The sequence below is a fragment of the Dermacentor variabilis genome, chromosome 5 (genome assembly GCF_050947875.1).
Source record: "Dermacentor variabilis isolate Ectoservices chromosome 5, ASM5094787v1, whole genome shotgun sequence".
NCBI lineage: Eukaryota > Metazoa > Arthropoda > Arachnida > Ixodida > Ixodidae > Dermacentor > Dermacentor variabilis.
Window position 1 is genome coordinate 124,456,253 of NC_134572.1, and position 21,158 is coordinate 124,477,410.

At 51.6% G+C, this 21,158-nt stretch overlaps 1 protein-coding gene across 7 annotated transcripts in view; it reads left to right on the forward strand.

The window, feature by feature from the left end:
• Window positions 1-21,158, forward strand: part of LOC142583133 (poly(rC)-binding protein 3-like) — a 248,227-nt gene that overhangs the window by 85,696 nt on the left and 141,373 nt on the right. For 2 of the 7 annotated variants that reach the window (XM_075693468.1, XM_075693473.1), the window contains exon 1: window positions 8,533-8,875. The exons of 1 other annotated variant lie outside the window; for it this stretch is intronic. The gene's annotated coding sequence lies outside the window, so the exon portion shown is untranslated. Of the gene's footprint in view, window positions 1-8,524; window positions 8,876-21,158 lie in introns of those variants that run through there. 4 more of the 7 variants (XM_075693474.1, XM_075693472.1, XM_075693471.1 and 1 more) reach the window with 4 other exon arrangements.

Consider the following 21,158-nt stretch of genomic DNA (forward strand, 5'->3'; position numbering starts at 1 on the left):
TGTTTTAACGCATGACTAAGCAAACAATTCCGATCTTCGGCCAAGTTTTCAGGAGCGAAGAGCGGGGCATAACCAGTATCTCTCTGAAGGTACGCGTCAAACGCAAGTACCAAGTAAAGAAGACGCTTGCGACTGCGGCCCACGCCGTGGACTACGCGCTTGCCGAAACCCGTGGCTTATATATATATATATATATATATATATATATATATATATATATATATATATATATATATATATATATATATATATATATATATATATATATATATTCAAACTCCTTACCTCCAGCTTTTGGGTGTGCATGCTTAGAGGAGGACCGCCGCCGGCCGTGTAGCTTTCTGCCTCTTGTGCGGGTGAGGGGTTGGAGTGGGATGCTTCGCCCACGAGCAAGAAGATTCCCCGAACTCAACCCCGCGTGCGTTGAGGTTGTACGCAGCCGCAGTTGAGAGACGCGCGCAGGGCGGGAAGTGGAGCGCGAGGAATTCATGCGCCCATCAAGCGCGCGGTCGCGCTTCAGCGTTGATGTGATGGGGAAGATGGAGATTGGGGTGGTGCCCCGCCGGAATTTCATTTTGTTTCGAGAATTCATCCTCCTGCCCATCGTTGATTCAACGGCGCGCGGTTCGCGGCAACGTTCGAACTCGTGGGACACGTTTCTTTTCCTTTTTGAATGAAGCAGCGCTCTTTCGAGCTGAGATGTGCGCTCTTTGGTTTTTCGAATCGAAAGAACAGATGGGAGCTATGAAAAAAAAAAGGAAATTGAAAAAGACAGCGTTGCTTACTCTACCGGAAGTTGCGTTTTATTAAAGCAAGCGCTCTTAGAGCACGCATCCGTGAGGCCCAAGCCGAAAAGCCCGAGGGGGAACTACGAAACGGTGTGCTGCCGTTCCTGTAGCATCGGCATCATCTTCTGCGACGGAAGCGCTGTTTCTTGCTGGCATTTCCTGCAGGGATATGTCGGTTCGATCTGATCAGGCAAGCAAGGAATGTTTCAGCCTACTTGCTGTCTGATTTCTTTCTTTCTTCTTTTTTTGAATGCTTCTTCTTCTTCATGTGTATATACATAGGCATTGGGTAGCATCACTGAGTGAAGAGCCGTCGAACTTTGTGCAGTTTGGATAGCTTTTGGGAAAACAAAAATAGGCATTCTCTTTTAACGCACCAGTTACAGCGAGAACAGACTTTGTGGCTTCAGCATACAAGAACATTTCGTTCTCTTTCTTTCTTTCTTTCTTTTCGTGTTCAAGGCATCCCTGGAATGCTCATTCCGGATGTTTGCCGTGTGCGTTCCTTTATGTATTGACATTTAAACTGCCGGTATGCGTCACTGGCGTTTAGCTACGCCGTGTTCCACGACTGATAAAAATTTCGTTTGGAAAGAGGTTCTTTGAGAAGGATCTACCGTAGCCTCCCCGCAAGCTGCGACGACTTGCTCCTTGCTCATTTAAGCAACGCCTCTTCCGCTGTGGGTAGTGTGTAGGATAGCAAACTCGATCTTGTGTTTTGGCTCTCATTGCCTAGCCGTCCTCGTTTACTTAATCTCTCTGCCATAACGGCTTGCCCTACCTGCATCCACCTTTGTATCCTTCAGCTGTGCGCATATAGTACACATTTGTGGACAATCAGCACCAAGAGCACCAAAGGCACCAAATCGAATCCACTCGGGAAGTTCCCGCGCCAGCTTACTCAATTCGTGTTTTCGACAGCGTCTGCATAAATATATATACTGATGAAACCGAAGTCTGAACCTAGCATCATTCGAGAACTATTCCTGCTCCGAAACGGCCCAAGCGCGAAAATGCTTCCAAATGCTTTACGTCGCAGTGACGTACGGCGCTTAGGTGCGGGTGGGAGCATACAAACACAAACGAACGAACAAATAAAAAGTCCTGCCTGCATTGTCTCCAGTTATAATCTCCGTATGGACGAAAAGAAAGTGTCGAAGGAGAACTCTGCAAATATAGATTAATTTAGTGCTGCTCTCGAGCGTCCTCTTTAATGTGCGTCATTCCAAAGCGACTCATTTTGAGCGCCACCAGCGCTAAGCGTGGCGTTTCGCCGCCGTTCCGGGCTCTCTTGCGGAGCGACAGAGCGTCAGAACGTGGCTGGGAAACTAAAGCGCTCTGATCCGCGACGACCGCGTCGAGCTGTTCGTTCAATCCGTCTCGGCTGTAGTGAAGCCGCCGCCACGGCGTGGGCCGTGTAGCATCGGTGCGCGCCGGTGGGCCTCTCCCTCCCCCGTGCGGTGAAGACAGGCTGCGAGTTTCTAGGCTCGCAGCCGCCACTGCGACCCGTCGGCTGGCTGACTGCTGCAGTCTGCCCGCTTCTCCTCGGTGTCGCGGCGTCTGTCATCGCTCGCCTCGCGATCCCGCCGCTTCCTCATCCCCGGCGGCGAGAGCTGCCGCGTAACCTACCCCCGTTGTCCGCCGCCTCCCCCCTTTCTCCCGCTTTCTTGCAGCGCTCGCTAGAAAGTACCAGCGTCACGCCGACCATCCGAGTGTACACCGCGGGAAACGGCACTCTTGACCGGCGCTTGTATAAGCCTCCGCTATTTCAGCAGCGATATATAGTGTTTAACAGCTGGTGAAAGTTCGCCGAACGTTCCCTCACGTTTCCTGGCGAGACCGATTTACTTCCCGATATGCGCGAAGCGTTTAAGCTTTGCACAAGTGCCCACTTCCCGCCGGTAAAATATTGCAGCCTCTTAGGCGTGAAGCACAGAACGTAAGCAATCCAGTTGGGCAGTGGACGTGAGTGAGTGAGTTGGTGAGTGAGTGAGTGAGTGAGTGAGTGATTGAGTGAGTGAGTGAGTGAGTGAGTGAGTGAGTGAGTGAGTGAGTGAGTGAGTGAGTGAGTGAGTGAGTGAGTGAGTGAGTGAGTGAGTGAGTGAGTGTGCCCGCGCTTAGGTGTGAGAGAGTGAACAGAGAGACGACGCTTTATGAGCGGAAAGGCCTTGCACATAAAAAAAAAACGAAAAATGCTTACTGCTTCTCAGCGTGCCTTAACGTCTCGTCGAGTTCCAGTATTTCTCTCCATCGAAGCTTCACAACTTCCCGTTTCGCGCCGTGTGCCGGATCCGTACAAAATGCCTCGCGTTTAAGGGCCTGGTGTAGGCTCTTAAAGGGAGGTTTCTGGCGTATTTCGGGCCGCTCGAAAGTTGCTCGCGAGATTAGCGCCCACGCTCTTCCGCCGCCCGGAAAGGTGGTTTCCAGTCCATGCGGAACCGTCGATGCGCTGCGAGAGTTTCGACGAGCGATGAGCTTCGCGAAGAAGTGCGCTCGTATTCGGCGGTGAATGATGATGGCTGAAGAGCGGGAACATTTTCCCCTAAGACGTCCACCAGTCGTCATTAATTACGGAAGCACGCGTGGAGTCTGTGCGGGAAAAAATTCCGCGACTAACGGGCGCAGGATCGCGGAGCTTTCTCAAGACACCTTTGCTTGGGTATACTTGCTTGGAATAAAAAAAAAAGAAGAGGCAGGGTCGTATAGCTCAGGGAGCTGCCAAAATCGAAGAAAGAAAACGATATCGGAACTAGTGTGTAGTGCCGTGCTTATCGATGAGAATTCTTGCACCGCCGCAGACGCTCGCAGTTTGATAAGACGCGCTGGTTCACCTTCATCCCCTCCCCCTTTTTCTTTTCGTTCTGATGCTTCGCTTTTTTTTCTCTCTGTTTCCCGTCACCGAGTGGGGAAAATCAGCTTCGACTCTTACTCTTGCCAATTCGAACGCGGAAGGTCTGAGATATGGACTTTCCGTTCGACTCGAAGGGTGACTTGACTAATGCTCGCTTTTAGCAGCGGCAGCAATGAACGGCCGCGCACTCCGAAATAGCCGTGCAGACAAATGATACTGACCGGCCGATGCTGCCAGTCCCCGACCCATTGTAAACAAATGTACGAGGCTTCCCGGAAAAATAAAAGTGAGAGGGAAAGTAAGGCAGCGCAGCGGAGGATGCAGGGGAGAGAGTGAGTGAGCGGTGCCCAGAGGCGCTCTTCTTGTTCCCCCGCAACTGCCACGCGCTGCGCGCTCGTTCGGCTCCGTGGATCAGAGCGCTGAAAAGGCAGCATCCCCCCCCCCCCTTCCTTGTGGTCCTTCTTTAACCCCTCCCCCTGTTTGCTTGTTTACTTGCTAGTTACTTTCTTCGCCTTTCGCGCCTTCTCGTTTGCCGATGGCGCTTGTGCTTACAGCGCCGTGACTTGTTGAAGGAGCGTGTGCATGTTTATGCGTAAGGTGGCACGGAAGTTGAGCGCAGCGGCGGATGAAACCGCCGCTGCGCGCTCTTTGCCAATCTGCCCAGCGCGCTGTGCGTAGCCGACGTATATCGAACAACTCGCGGTAACTTTTGCCATCCTGAAATATATAATGATTATCGTCATTGCATTGTAGCTGCGGGTAGTACGGTTTCATAGTGCGATAGCTGCCGCGGTAGATTAAGCGCGTTGCGCTGCTGAAGTCGAGGTCGTGAATTCGTTTCCTGGCCGCGGCGGAACCATTTAGGTGGGGGCAAAATTAAATAAGAAAGAAACCCTCGTGTACTCAGATTTAGGTTAACGTTAAAGAACCCTACGACGGCAAAATTAATCCGGAATCCCCCACTGCGGTGTGCTTTATAATCATGTCGTGGTAAAGGCATGTAAAATCCCATAATGCAACTTCTAATTTTCCTTGAGTTTTGCCTTGCACGCAGCGCGATGGTCACTCTTAAGGCTCGTTGCCGGAAATGTGTCGCGCGTAGTTCCACCCAGCCTATGTTGTCCATGTGTCTTGGACCTGCATTATATTCAGTATCGAACAGCGTAAAGAATAAGGTGAATTGTTGAAAGACAAACACAGCAGCGACTAACAACCGTACTTGGTTTTCAATCTGGAACAATTGCATTGTTGCTGCACTTATACTACGGCAGTTATGACTGACCATCCGCCGCTCGAGCTACGCTTCCCTTCCCTTGGAATCCAGTCCGTAACTCTTAATGATTATCGGTTATCTTCCCTCCTCATTACATCTCCTGCCCATGCCCATTTCTTTTTCTTGAATTAAACTAAGATGTCATTAACTCGCGTTTGTTCCCTCACCCAATCTGCTCTTTTCTTATCCCTTAACGTTAAACCCATCATTCTTCTTTCCGTAGCTCGTTGCGTCGTCCTCAATTTGAGTAGAACCCTGTTCGTAAGCCCCCAGGTTTCTGCCCCGTAGGTGAGTACTGGTAAGACACAGCTATTATACACTTATCACTATTATCACTATACACTATTATCGAGGAGCACGTGATCGCCGTAAAGCGTTCGCGCTGACTAGGATGTTGCGGTGTGGCGTTGCAAGCTAAGCCGTGCTGCGCGGAACTCTCGCCGTTAGAAATATGTGGGATCTCCGGGCGGACGATGCTGCTGCATCCGCGACCGCGTTCCCTGCGCTGCGAGTTCGAACTCGCTCTCAGAAAGAGGGAGAAAGAGGGAGCACACGCGTCTTGTTTTCCCTTCCCTTTTTTTGCTTGGACTAGTGCGTCAATAAATAATCCACCGCCGAGCCGCGGATGAGAAACGTATGGCACCGAAGTGCGCGCGACGTCGAGAAGAAAGCAGAGATAAAATAGGGGCTATAGGAAAAGGCACGGGAGGAAGGGGGGTGGGGAACCCTGCATGCAGAGCGGTCTGAGAGGATTACTACGTCGGGATTACCTTTCCTTTTTTCCCCTAACGCGGCTTCTTCTTCCCAGACGCGCGCTCTCTTGTTGTCGGCCCGCGCCGCGCGTGGTCTAAACGGGCGCGCATGAAAGATGCTTATCGCTCCCGAAACGATGTATTATACATGCGCGCTCGCGCTCCAGATTTTCGTGTCGCTCCGCGGACGCACCGTCCGGGAGAAGGCGGAACCGGGACGTTGGGTTGGGTTGGCGGGTAGTGCGGAGAACGCGCTGCGCCCAGGGACGACGTAGGGGGTGGAGGGGGGCGGCTTTGTTGCGGGATCTGACGCTCCGCCGTTATTGCGGTGCGCGGATGGAGCCCGCCTCCCCGCCGGTTCCGGAGCCGGATGGAAGGTGGGTGTTTCTTTCTCCTCCAGCCGTCCTTCCCTTCCCTTTTTCCCTTTATCAGTCGGTGTTGCCGAATCTCCCTAAGTGCGTCGGAATGCGTGCGGCGCGGCAGGAATTGGATGCGCCTGCAGCGGGCGCGCCATCGGCTGACCTGCCGTGTCCTTTATTTTCTTCGTCCCCTCTCGCAGGCCTGGCGCCGGTGAGGTTTCTGTAGTGGCGGTGGGAGGACGCGCGAGGCGGAAAGGGAAGATTGAAGAATGGCTTTTAGCTCGAAATCCGAACACGCGCTCCTCTTCGCGACTTCCATCCCACTATTGCTTCTCTCGTTCCCTGTCTGTCGTTCAGTGTACGCGCTGCAGCCCTTTCGCGAAGCACTTCTATAGCCGCGCGTTCGATTTTGCCATGTATTTCCTTAGGAGGGGGGCGCCCTGTCTGCTGTAAACATGCTGTAGCGAGAGGCAGGCGCTTGCAAGAGGATGGCCTGGCTTCACGCTGCCTCTTGCGTACCGTTAGGTATCCGCCTCTCTCTCTCTCTCTCTGTCTCTCTCTCTAAGACGTTCTCCTGTGGATTGCCCGCATACTGCTACCTTTTTCTTCACGTCTGTCGTGTGGGCTAAGCTTTCTGCAGATGCGTCTCAGCCTCCATCGTACACCTGAGAACGGCGTCTTTTGTGGTAACGCGAGCGAAAAAATAAGCGAGTCCGTAAGAGCGTCTTCGTTTGCGTGTGCCAAGTTTACGAAGCCCTTGTTCCGACATTACCTTGTAGTAAAAAACACACACACACAAAAGAACTTTATTTTTGGCAGGGCATCCGGCTCTGTGTGCCGATGCACGAGCTGGCTTTGGTAAAGCGGCTTATTGTCGTCTCGGTGGCTAAGAAGAGAATGGGCTTAATGCGCAAGATGTGCACTCATTTGGGATGCTGTGCATTAGCGAAGAGTGTGAACATGACACAGCCGTCTATGTCATATTGTTCCGCCTGTCTTAATTATTGCTGAGCTTTTCGCGTTGTGCTGTTGTGGGAATTCAAACTGGAATTATTGACTGCGCGAAACGGCACAAACTACAGAAGAAAGGTACACGGACAGGCGCTGATCGTGTGTTCAAACATTTATCCCTATCGGCTCTCTTGCGTGTGCACTTCTTTCGTTTCTTCTCATTGGGATTCATTTTCTTTCGTACGCCTTAATTGGCCAAGCACCGCGGTTGCTTGGACCTCTCTGTACATCAGGCGGAGGGGTTGTTCGGCAGCTCTATGAACAAACATTTCACGGGTTACCGCGGCCTTCAGAGGCAACGCGTGGACGTACTGGCCGTGGATGGACGGAGAAAATATTTTTTGAAAGCGACTTCAACGCAACCTTGTCCTGCTCTTCGTCTCCGAAGTCCCAGTGATGTAACCGTTAGGCATAGACCGAATACGTGCAGTCGAATCAGTATGGTTATTCCGTAAGATATGTACAAATGAGTTCAGGAACAAATACGTTGACGTGCATTTGCGATCCTGCGGGCCTTACCAGCACGATCTTATAGGCACGCAGTGAAACTGCCAAGACGTTCTGCACATGACTACCGCTCTCCAAATGTTTCATCTTCGCGCGCTGGTGGAGTTAAGAAGCAGCTGTCACTGTGACCATCACGAACGCGTGGCTCGTAGGCCAGTAGTAGTAGAAAACTTTTATTGGTACTGGTCGGAGCCCCTATTCTAGCAGCCGAGACGGCCTGATAGTTGTGCCGTTACGTTTCCGCCCCCGTGTTCTGCACACCGGTGCTTTTAACGAAGGGGGCCCGACAACATTTGGTAGGGGTTGCTATTTACGTTAGTTCTTGCACGCGCTTGATGCCTCGGTGTAGCGACAACGTAGGACTGCGTGCCGTCGCTTGAAGTCTTTACCTGCAAAGCCGACGTCCCGTCTCAATCGCGTGTGGTGCCAAGTGTGCCGCTCCCATACCCACGCCGACACCGCCGACTACCAGTTGCTCGAGCTCAGCTTTTCGCTGTGCACGTGGCAGCTAATGAGCCCGTGCCGGGCGAGCACCGCGGTTCGCAAATTTCTTGGCTCCTTCCGGGCGGAGCCAACGCAGAACCGCCGGGGAAGCACCGGCAGCCGCCCCCTGCGCCGAGCAGCACCAGCGGCGACGCGCAGGTGCCGCTCCTCGAGAGTCGAAAATAGTTGCGCCGCGGCGTCGGAAGAACGGGCGCTGCCAGCGCGGCCAGGGGACTTGCGGATGCGGCGGGGAAGGGTTGACTTGTGGGAGGGGGACGGTTCCAGAGATTGGTAAGGAACGGTTTCGGAGCGCCTGGCATAGGAGGGAGACGACTTCGTCGCCGCCGCATTCACTGCCAGACACGCGGTTGGGGGATTCGCTTCTGCTGCTGCTATTTTGAACCATTGTTCTGGCCGCGGCCCTGGCGTCGCTTGAAAGAAGGCGCTGCTGGCGTCGAAGCCTAGGCGCGCGCGCGCGCGCGCAGGCAGGCTGCCGCGCTCCCTGTGGCTGGTTCCCTGCTCCACCCCCCTCCTTTCTCCGGCGCCTGGGCAATTAATCGAGCGCGCCGGTGCACCGGTGTTATTCGCGGATCCTCCGCTTGCCCGAGCGCGCGCGCCGGCAGCCCAACAAGGTGCGCTCATCGTGGCGATCCTGATGTTTATCGCGCGGCATCTCGTCGTCCATTAGAGACGGCGCACATATTGCGCACGGCGAAAACCGTTCCGGTAGCACGCGCCTAGCCCTTGTCCTGGTCGTGGTTGTCGTCGTCGCGGGTGCGGCTTGGCACCGGCCTGCACTCCTCCTCAAGTGCGCAGTGCTGCCAGAAAGCACGTCTGCCTCCGTCTCTCAGGTGAGCGGCGTTGCGATCTCCGGGCTGTGCGTTTGCCTTGCGCGGTTCGTCGCCTCTGCTCTTGTCTGTCGTCATGAGCGCGTGGCGTGCATGGCGACGCGAGAGCGCCTTTCGCTCGTGTGCGTGCGTAACTGAAGCCACGTGTCTGGCGGACTCGCGTTGCCGTAACACTGCGAGAGCAAAGTGGGCGATAGACATGGTTGGACCGGGGAACGTGCACTTGTTGCGCTGACGCTTCCTGTCCCCGGTCGCCAGCGCCTCTTGCCTCTTTGGATTGCGCTGTTACGTCAGTTCACCCAATCTCTCAGTTGTGGCGTGTTCCGCGCTGACGCTGTAGGCGCTTACCGCAATGGAAAGCGAATCTGCAGTTGTTGTCTTGAAAAACTTGTGTTCCCGCGTAGCGCAGATACCGCGCGTTAACAAGGGAGTAGCGGTTAGCATGAATCAGGATGCCCAGTCTCTTAAAGTTGAGTTGTGTGGATGAAGTGTCTCTAGAATTATACTAATCGTACGCCCTACGGAGGAGAGATCTGCTGTACTGTGATTTCGCACCAGTGATTTTCCGTGCGTTTGTGAGAACATCACCCAAAGCACGCACACGTATGAGAAGCGCGAGGAAGCCATAAAGAAAACGTGTATTCCTGTGTCGCCAACGGAAGTCACCTTCCCTTTTTCCGTTGTCTCCATAAAGTGATCACCTTTCGAATACACGGTATAGTTAACACGCCATTCTTGTCGCCGTATATGTACAACCTCCTCTCCGTCACCACGCAGTACCACACTATAGTTCTATCGAGACCATGACAAAGCTGCTACGGCAGCTGCACTCCTCTTTTCCCGTGCAGGCTGTTTAGCTTAGAATTAGGGACCGGCTGACTTTGCAGGAATGACTGGCTTGCGTTTCTCTTTACTCTTTAACGAATTTTTTTTTTTTTTTTGTACGAACGTACTTTTCTTGGGCTGCCGTGAAGCCGTCAACGCGCCGCTGCGAGAGGCAAAGAGAGAGAGAAAGAAACAAATCGGTCGCTGGTTCGAGTCACCGCGTCCGAATTCCCCGAGGCGTATTCATCACCCGGCAAAGAGAAAGACCCCATAGCCGCCATTATTATGAAGACCGAAAGGTATTACACGGCCATTTCCGCCGGGAGGTTATAGCGCGAGGAGGGAGCGCGCTGCCTCGTCCCGTGAATAGCGAGCAAGCAGAGAAATGTGTCCTGCAGAATGGAGCGGCCTGGGGAAGGTGCTTCCATTAACCGGCGATCCCTGCCGCCGCACTGTGTAGCCAATGGGCGCTCGGCAACGCGTGACGCAAATCGGCTCCTCCCGACCGTGCTGCTTCTACCTGATGTATCGCGGGCGGGGATGGCCGCGGCAGCCGAAGACGCGAGAGAGACGCCGCTAAGTCGTCGCCAACCTCGCCGCCGCGTAATCGAATGGGCCGGACCCGGAGACCCTAATGAAGAGTTTATCGAGCAGCCACGGACGCCTGGCTCTCGGCCTTGTCTCGCTGGCTGCCGGCGCTCCCTCTTCGGCCGCCTGACGACCACTCCGCGTCCGCCCTTTGTCTCCCCGATGTGCCGTGTGCGGCGGCCGACCTTGCGCGATCGCTCTGCCGGCCGGGCTCTTCTGCTTTGACGAGCCCCCGCGACCGGCCCGACGTGACCCGAGTGGCTCGTAGCTTGCTGAGCACGGGGCAGAGCGAGTTCCCTAATCTGGCCGCTGCTCGCCTTGTTCGGCACGCCGTCTTGCATGCCCCCATAAGTTCCGTCTTCAGGGTGTGTGGAGGGGTTCTGGGGAAGGACCCTGTGCTTCTTGTTAGTGGGTCGCTTGTCTGTGTATTAGCGCACGCACACTGTATATATATATATATATATATATATATATATATATATATATATATATATATATATATATATATATATATATATAGTGCTCTGCTCTCGGTCCTTTGTGTTTTTTACTGTTTCGTTAAGCTTGTTGGATATCCTTCTTTTTTTCCTCTGTGTTTTTTCGTCCACTTCTCTTCCGCACAAGAAGCGACGTTTTTCCTCTATTGACGCCTGCGCTTAAGTGCTGCTCTCGTGTTGCACTTTCCGCGTTCGCGCTTGATGAAGGGTCAACGTTTTCTTAGAACTCTGTCTCGCATTTGACGCGCCTAGAATGGCACCTCGCGTGTCCTACTGCAAGCCGGCCTCCGCTACAGTGTGACAACCAGCTGTGACCGCTGGATACATGACACCAGATTCCACAAAACACTGCTTCAATTCATATACAACACAGGCTTCACAGCACACATATAATACACATATACGCATCAAGAATTATGCCTTAAGGGCAAGTCTTTATCGCAATAAAAAAAAAAGAATGGTACCTGGAAAATTACAACGTGTGCCAAGGTGCTATGGCTGGCTTCCGGCGTGGGCGCTCATCTATAGCTAATGTCATCGATTGGGTTACGTTTGTTCAGCATCAAAAACGTCTGAAACGACTCACTGCGGCATTGTTACTAGACATAAAAGGCGCCTATGATAATATAGCACATTTTGCCATTATAGATGCTCTGATTGGAGCTGGAATCGGTGGCCGCACTTTTCATTGGCTGTGCAGTTATTTGTCCGACAGGCATTTCTTCGTGATGACCGAGGATGGCGCCACGGCTCAACACCAAACGTTTCGTGGAGTACCGCAAGGCGGAGTGTTGGGGGGGCGGGGGGGGGGGATCCCGACGCTATTCAACCTAGTGCTCGTTGGCCTAGTCAGATGCTTGCCCAACACAGTTCATGTCAATATATGCCGACGACATCTGCATTTAGGCGTCTGCTGTGACACGACTGCAGGTACGAGCACGGCTATAAAAGGCAGCTACGTTAACATCACAGTACTTGCGAAAACAGAACTTAGAGCTGTCTTCAGAGAAATGCTGCCTTGTTGCATTCACTCGGAAGGCAATGAAGCGTTATACTGTAAATGTCAATGGGCAGGCAGTTGCAAATGCACGGAAACACCGCTTTTTAGGGGTAATTATTGACCGCGACCTATCATGCATGGAGCCCGCATGTTTCATACCTGAAAAAGAGATTATTGACAATAATACATCTCCTCAAATTTCTTGGCGGAAAGTCATGGGGCACTTCGGTGCTGTCAATGCTGCAGCTTTATAGCGCCTTGTTCCTCGGTTTCGCAAGATACAGCCTCCCTGTGCTTGGTAACACCTGCAAAACAAACCTGCGTGTACTCCAGGGACTACAAGCTCAAGCCCGAAGGACGTTTCTCGGTCTTCCGAGGTGTGCGTCTACAGCGGCAACAATTGTCATAGCTCGAGATCACCCAACATCAACGTACTTGGCAACCGACGCTCTCAGGGTGCATATTCGGCGCTTTGCCCGATTACCTTCTCACCATCTTGCCACTCTACCCGCAGAAAGGCCACACACAACTTTCAGTCGTATAATTGATGCCAATCGTACCTCATTGCCATCGAGCTACTTGCCTGCAGCAAGACCATCCTCACCTTTATGGTGCCTGCACAAACCTGAAATACGCCTCACCATCCCAGGAATCATGAACAAAGCCAACATGCCGTCGTCTGCCCTTAAGCAGGCCACATTAGAACTTTTACATGAGGTGCACAGTGACCGCGTACACGTTTACATCGATGGCTCAGTCACATCTGCAAGTGCAGCTGCCGCTGTGGTGGTACCAAGACCATCCGTCAAAATACAGCTAAAGGCGTCACGTGCATCATCAACGACAGCTGCTGAACTGGTAGCCCTGCGTGCGGCTCTTCATTTCATTCAGGAGGAACCACCCCACGCATGGTCAGTCTTCTGTGATTCCAAGGCAACCCTACAGAGTGTACTCTCAGTACTGCGCCATGGATCACATGAGCAGCTCGTCGCAGAGATCAGAGAAGCCCACTATCGCATAGTTAACGAAGGACACGATATATTATATCCGTGGTTGCCTAGTCACTGTGGCATACATGGCAATGATCGAGCAGACGCAGCTGCCCGATCTGCCCAAGACGGCGTCAAATGCGTTGTTATTCTTCTGTCGAGAGCCGACGCAGCGAAAAAACTTTCCGCACTCGCATGTGACCTGACATTAGCCCAGTGGAATTCATCCGATTTCACAAGTGCACGCCTTCATACCCTGGACCCTAATTTACAGCTCCGTATTCCACCCGAGCTTCCACGACGTGACTGCACCCTTCTAATCCGTCCATGGCTTGGAGTAGCATTTTCAAATGCCTACTCTTTCCTTATCGGGAAGGCCAGCAGCCCACTTTGTGACTCCTGCGGGTGCAATGAAGCAATCGAGCATCTTTTTTGTCAGTGCTCTCGTTTTAACCCACAAAGAGCGGTCCTCTCAGCCAACCTAGACAGACTGGACAAGCGCCCATTGTCAGAAAACAAGATCCTTGGAAACTGGCCTACGCGAACGTCAGCGCGATCTGCTATGAAGGCGCTGCTGCGATACTTAAAAAAACACGGGACTTTCTGACAAATTGTGCTGTACACTGCGGGACGTAGGACTGTATGGTGACACTGCGTAAGACTAGGAACGCCTTTGCGGGCTGCGGGACAGTGCCCACAGAAACAGTTCGTGTGTAGGTGCGTGTGTGTATTTAGGTTTTTCTTTTCTTTTTTATCCTTCTCTCTCTCACCTATTGCATACCCTTGCCCCTCTCCCAGTACAGGGTAGCCAACCGGAGATAATCTCGGGTTAACCTCCCTGTCTTTCCTTTGCCTTTCTCTCTCTGTCTTTGTCTCGCTGTGTGCGTGTGCGTGTGCGTGTGCGTGTGTGTGTGTGTGTGTGTGTGTGTGTGTGTGTGTGTGTGTGTGTGTGTGTGTGTGTGTTTGATGAAGTGGGGAACAAAGCCGCACAAGCGCCAAATTCACGTAGTTTACTTTCGCTTGTATTAATGGCATGACATCTGCCGACATTGAACCTGGCATCTTTATTTACCGAACGCGCGTGCAATGAAGTCCTTAGGTAGAACCTGGCTAGTCTTCTCATTGTTTCTTGGACACAAATGTTGTAACCAGGGTTTGTTACCACTCGGGGTCGTTATAGCTCAGTTTTGTGTAAGCGCCCTGTTTTTATCGAAGAAAAAAACTTCAGGAGGAGCTCAATGGAAAATAAGCAGAAATGAACAAGGAGACGGCCACCCAGTCAGGTATAGCGCGGGTTAATTTGTTTGTTCTTGTTTTTGTTTCTTACCTTTTAAAGCAGATCTTCAAGAGGGCGTTTTTATAAGGATTAGTACGCGTTAAATTGACGTCTAGGCACACCACTGTCTCGAGTGCGGTGTGATGCCTGCCGGGAACGAAATTCCATAGTAAAATAATCCTGAGCAATACAGGTAAATTTTGCGCGATGGCTCAATGCTAGCAGGGTTGCAACGAAGAGTATACACGAAACCGACTTCTCTGCACGCGAGCGCCAACTTGCGTCTGGGCATTTGTTCACATGTAAGGGCGCATATGAGGTCAAACACGTGCCTTTATGCTGATAGTGGAACTTCCAACCATTAATTATGTACGCGATTGCATCCGGATGAGCGTCACGTTGACGGGCGGTGCTTGCGCGGCTCAGTCTCTGTCTTAATCCGTGTTCGCTTTTCTGCTCGAAGCGCGGATACTCACAGTCGTAAGTCGTGGGGAAGAAAAAAGAAAGATTTAAGAACGCATATAGAGAGACATTCCATGAAAGAAACATCAAATCGCGCATGTCGTTTCTTGTTTCTTTGAGGATTAGCACCGCAGTCTCAAGTTTCTTCTTTTTTTTTTCATTTTGTGCGTGCTGCTTTTGCATTCGCTTGAAAACGGATCGTTCTCCCAGCAACGCAGCGCCGTCTTTGCATTATTACGCGTCACTCGCTCCCCTACTCGAATGCGGAAAAAAGGAAGGAGGGGGGGGGGCGACAAAGGGGAGAGAGACCTCCCGTATGCAAGCGAAACGAACGCGAGAGCTTTATATACGACGCTGGCTCAGGGAGGACAGGACGCCTAGGGAAGACATTTCAAATTAAAGTGCGTTGTCTTTCATTTGTCGTGCTTTTCGCGTCTCCGCGACTGCGCGATCTGTGTTTTACGATATATAATAGAGACCCGAGGCTGTATTGCTCGCAGGAAAGACACCGGTGCCTACTCCGGGTGGCGCACTTCACCCCCCCCCCCCCTATTTCTTTTTTTTTTTTTGCTCTTATTTTGAATCTACTTCTCTCTTCATTCTGGGACACGTCGAGCTTGTTTCGTGTGAAGGCAGTTTCCGGTGCCTTCAGTTCGTTTAGAAGGCGCAATGACTAAAAGTACAATAATGATAAAACACCAGAAGGCGAGTGGGTACGCATGCGCCAGGAGTATTATTACGCTGCCCGCCTGGCTCCTCCGGGCATATAAGCGGCAGGCTCCCGTAAAGCTCACCAACGTGCCGGGTGATTGCTTAAACCTTACACGCCTTGCATTATATATGCACTAGTCTGTCTAGTGCACGTGTGGTAATCTCCTTAAAGTTTTATTTCTGCTCGGTTATAACGTGCGTCGTGCGAATAGGTCGCTGCTTCGCGCATATTGCTACGCTGAGTATTGGACATACAAGTATGTTGATTACTGTAGTACACTCATGCTGCGGCATCGATAGAGTGTAACAGAAGCCGAGGCGCCGCGCATATCCGCTACGTCACTTGTTACGGGTGCTCTTCGGGGAGTTCTGAAGACGCGAGCGACATTCTGGGAATAACTTTGTGGCATCTTTTTTTTTTTTTTTTTACTCCGTATCACCCACATGTGGTTCTTAAATGCATTGCAGCCGCTGCGGTGGAACTGTTTGATGATATTAACGGGTCAGTGTGAAGACCGCCGTGCCGCATAAAATCTGGCGTGGGCGTCTTGCATCGGACGTCGTTTAGCAAAAATTATACCGCACCACATCCGCGCAGGCCGTGCCGCAGAGGCGTTACCGAACTACTTGAGTTACTCAAAGTAAGACGCGGCAGAAAAATCGTAAAGTGCAACCTAGACACAACCTGCACACATGGTAGAGTCAGATTGTAATTTGAATATTCTAGGAAACTTAATTCTGGTACGCGGAAACGCAAACATCGGCCTTTTTTCCAGCGTTTCTATACCATTCAAGGAGCGACGCGATGTGCTCACTTCCTCGCAACAACACCATCCAGGTGGCTCTCGCCTCCGCGCATCCGCGGCCCACGCAAGAGGCCGCGTTTCCACCAGGAAGCTCGCCTTCGTGCATATAGCGTTGGCCGCCGGCGTTTCCCGGCAAACATTACGATTACATTAGCTGCAGTTGCCGGGAAGCGTGAGATGGGGTGGTCGGGGATCTTTGAATGCAATCGCGTTCCACTCTTAAAGGCGAAGCTTATGCGTCCTCCAAACTTCTTCGTTTCGATTTTTAAGCTTCTCTTGACGTGTGATTGTCAGTGCATTATCACACCTCCGTGCGCAGTGTCCATTGTGCCCGCTGTTCCCGATAACGTTGCGATTGTTTATCGGTGCCAGAACGGCTAATTGGCTTTCTTTGTTATGGTGCCGCTATTCGCAAGTCACCAGTTTGGGCGCTTGGCCTGCCCCGTGCGCCCTGTGGTCTTTACCGAAAACGGTAGCCATATTATTGGCCGCGTGGGCACAGCCTGGACTGCGCCGCACCGGAGAGTTTTCACTCCTTTTGCTCTCCTTTCTCGTTACCCCGACGCTGTGTTTCAGGTTAGAACATGCTAGTTCAGGCCGACCTCTGAGCGTCTCTAATACATTAAACAGCTCTCTCTCTCTCTCTCTCTCTCTCATTGCAGTTTTGCTTTATTCGTTCCCTATTGTCGGCACATTGTTGCGTCTACCATTCGCTTCGAATTAGGTTGTAGCGGCAGCAACATCGGTGTCGCATGACAGTTACGCAGACGCTCGCGTCCACACGAGGCACGATCGGCTGGCACGCTCCGGCACGGCCTAGTGTTCCGAAAGGGCATTAAACAAAAGAATGCTACGCTAAGAGATCGAGTGTCGGTTTTTCCTCTCCCGCGAGAGCCCGAGACTTTACCGGTCTACATGGTCGCTCGTCGCCACAAGATCATAAGCTGCTAAACTGTTGCCAGTTGAGCTAGTAAACGCGTGCATCCCTCAGCCACATGCTAAGACCCACTCGAGAAGCCTGTGAGGATTTCTGAGGCATAATAATAAAGAGAAGCGCAGTTCGCATCGTTGCCTGAGCGGTGCGCGGCAGATCGCGGCGTGGCATCGATGCCCAAGACCACGTCATAAACGCGCCCATTTAGTTGCCGAAAAATTAGTTGTGGTTAGTACCACTGCAGAGAGCTGTGACAATGGATACGTTTATTCTGTCTCCAAACGCCTGCTGCTACAAGTGAAAAGACGGAATCAGAAAAAAACTTTTATTGTTGTAAGAGTAGCGCGAGTGAACATCGTCTGCGGCTACGTGGGATCGAGCTGTGGGAGTATATATATTCTTTGACGTTTGTTTAACGCATATTAATAATGACACCTTGCACGGTCGTACTTCATAACTTCAGTAGAGAGGAATCTTTATGGAAGCTTCTACTTCCATTTTCTTTTATTTTCTTTTTGCCACCCTGAAAATAAGGGCGCTCAAATTGGGAAAGAAATTTATTTTGCCCTGCAATGTATACTCAATTAAAGCTTTTGGAACAACGCTATTCTGCCCGCTTAATAAAGAAAGACTGTGCTTCCATATAGCTTCCTGCGCGTTGCGCCATTTTCTTTTCCCGATGTAAGTACAGAAAGAGCTTTCCCATTCTCTTCGTATTTATTTCGGGAAAACGATTACTTTGAGGCATTAACATTCAAGCGTTCTTCGTAAAGGAAAACGTTCCCCACATAGTTGCAGTGCGAACCTAGATGTATCGCGAGAACTTTGGGTGCTTTTACCTTCCACACAGCAAAGTACGCGTGTGTAAAAATGCTGTTTCTCTTTTGAATACGTCGATGAGTTTTGCCGCTCGATCTTTGCGGCTTCAGTTTCCTTCTGCATATGCGCTCGTTCGGCCGAAGCAAAGCAGGAGCGTGTCCGGGACTGTGGTCGGGACTATGGCATTTTCTTCGTATACTTCGCCTCCTTACAGATTACAAAGACCGTCGGAGGAAATATCCGTAAAAGAAAGGAAACAAAGAAAGAAATTTGGAACACTGTGATTATACCGGGCGTAATTTTCCGTCCCGTACCTCCTTCGTCCTGCACTTTTTTTTTTTTCCCCTTCGAATTCTATCCTCTCAAGGCCCGGCTGAGCTCTCCGAAGGAAGGCGAGGTATAGAGGACCTCGCTTGGTCCCGCAAACATTCCTGGGCTCTGCCATAACTTTCTCCGTTATTTTTCTTTCGAACTTGATTTCTGCACGCTTCGCCCCCGCCACCCCCCTCCACCCCACTGACGTTTTTAATTTTCTCATTTTTTTTATTCGTCCTTGCAGATATTTTTCCCACCCCAATTGCTCGAGTTACTCTCGCATATGCAAATGAACTTCGGTCTCGGCTCATTACGACGCTTAGGAGGCTGTCTGCATAATCGCGGGGCGCCCTGCCTCGAGCTGTGCGTGTATTTCTCATTCCCGGAATATCCAATGATGCGAGTCTCTAGCCGCGGGCGCTTCATCTAGAAATACGTGTTTAAAACAAGATTTCCTTTTTTTTTTTTTCGCGTCGCCTGTGTCGGAGTCCGCCGGCCGCCCATCACGCCGTTTATAATATCGCGCGCCGCCGAATCCAGTTAGGTTAAGGCTACACGTTTCACAGTATGCGGGCTGCATAGAATAGGAGCAAGACAGGCGGGAAGTGCGAGCTTTAACGGTGGCAGGACGAGGCGTTCGAGCGTGCACTATACACCGTTGATTGATTCGCGCAGGGTCACAGCTTTTGTTGCCGGACGAAGAGGGTTTAAGAACTCTTTCGGGTAACTGCGGTTATCGATTTCGTTTACGTTGACGGCCTGGCGTTTTCTGGTCTTCTTGACGGCTTCAAGTTCTGAGTTTAGCGCGCCACCAGTTTCTTCCCGTGCTGGGGAGTTTAACGCCGAGGAGGTCGGCGATATTTTGTCGGCGAGCGACGTGCTTATGGTCCCCGTCGACGTCGCTTAAGCCTAAGAGGGACCGGAAGACAGATGCGAGCCTGTCTTCCCATCTCCTTTATCTGTGAAGGGCGTAATGATGTAGCTTACGCCAACAATCGTCTCTTCGGAATCCTCGAAAGTCTTTCGTAATTCGTCCATGTAAGCGTTGACAGTGAAAATTGCTTGCGTTGTTTTGAAGAAAAAAAAGAACTCGATTTGTTCTAAAGCTCGAAAAACATTTTCTGTCTTCTTATAATGAGCGTAGCAGTTCTCAGTCAGCTGAAGTTTAATTTTTAGAGCGCGGCTCTTATGCACCCGTTCCTGCGTTTAGCGTCGGCGTCGGCCCTCGGCGTAACCGAGCGAACGAGCACAGCGAAGGATGAAAGAGCGAACGCGGAGTGCAGTAGGGGATGAAAGACGGCGATAGCGAAGAGAGCGCGTAGAGGAACGCGCAGGAGGAAAGTATGGTGAACGCGTGAAAATATATATATCAAAACGTTTATTTAAAAAAAAAATGCAGAAAGCGAGTGGGTGGAGCCCCTAGTCCAGGGCCTCACTGGCTTGAGCGGTCCGCCGTGCTTGGTCGAGGAGTGCTAGTTGCATCTCCCGATCCTCGCTGGCGAGCCAAGTCTCCCACTGCTCCCTTCCGGAAAGTTTGCCGGCTATTTTTGGTGTATTAATTTTGGGTGGCCTGTTCTGGCAGTCCCACGTAATGTGGGCGAGAGTTGGCCGGCCTCCGCACCAAGGACAGCGAACGCTGTACAGCGTTGGGTGAATGGCATTTTTCAAATAAAGGTTTGGAAATATCTGCGTCTGTATTCGGCGCCAGTCATAAGAGTCCTGCCTGTATAGGTCAGGGTGTGGTGGACTGTACTTTCTTCGCTGGCTCCGTTGGTGCTCAAGGATGTCTCGTGGTAAAAAGGGGCTTTCGTCAGTGTGGTTGGTCGCTCGGTTGATAAAAGCACGAGCTGCGCTGTCCGCTGTCTCATTGCCCTCGAGTGCTGCGTGACCCGGGCACCAGATGATCATGTGTTTCTGTGTTAGGTTGGATCCTAATAGGTGAGTGTTGCTGTGTGGTAGCCTCCCGGTGAGGAAGAGTCTACATGCGACTTGTGAATCTGTTAGAGTTATCGACGATTGTCCTAGAGCGTCCTTAGTTTTAATAGCTAGCGCGATGGCTGAAGCTTCTGCGGTATTCGCAGATGCAACTCTAGCCGTGGCGCAAGTCACAAGCCCTTGATTTGCGGCCCCTCCTACCACTGCGAGGGCGTGTTTGTAAGCACCACATCGAGCGACATCTGTGTAGACTGTATCCGGGTTTCCACCGAATTGCTGCATTAACTTTCGAGCTCGAGCACTTCTACGTCCCCGGTGGTATTTCGGACTGATGTTCTTAGGAATTGGGGCTACTATGATCCTTTCACGAAGGACTTTGGGCAGAGATTCGGGTTCTTCTCCCGCATACTGTGGACGAGTAGGGTAACCCACGCGGCAAAGTAATTTTCTGCCATAGGAGGTTAAGCTAAGCCTCTCCCGTTGAGATATGAGCGTCGTTGCCCGTAGCTCCTCGTAGTTATTGTGAATCCCGAGGGCCAGCAGGCGTTCAGTGGTTCCCTGTGGTAGGCCAAGATCCGCTTTGTACGACGTTCTGATCAACGCATCTAGGGCCTTTAGTTCTGTTTTCGTGGGGTCCTGGAAAGGGAGGCTATATGTGAGACGACTTAGCACAAAAGCCTGAACGAGCCGGATCGTCTCTGTTTCCTTGAAACCTTTTCGGTGATAAGTTACTCTACGAATCATACGGGAGATCTGTTTCACCGTAGTCCTAAGGGTTTTAATGGTGTGGTCTACTCGTTTGTTGCTTTGCAGCCACAGTACGAGGACTCGCATTTTCTGGACCTCCCTTATCTGGCTGTCTCCTAGAAAGCGCTTGACCGGCTCGCGAGTTTGACGGCCTTGACCACGTATCCTGATAAATTCTGATTTATCGGGAGCGCAGCTCATTCCGCTGCTGCGAGCGAAGGTTTCAACAATGGTCGCTGCTTCTTGCAGGATTTCTTCTTTTTGTCCTAACGAGCCGCTGGTTGCCCATAGGGTAATATCGTCTGCATATAACGCGTACCCTAGCCCAGGTATGACGTCGAATGTTTTGGCTAAGCGTCTCATGCCGATATTGAAAAGAAGG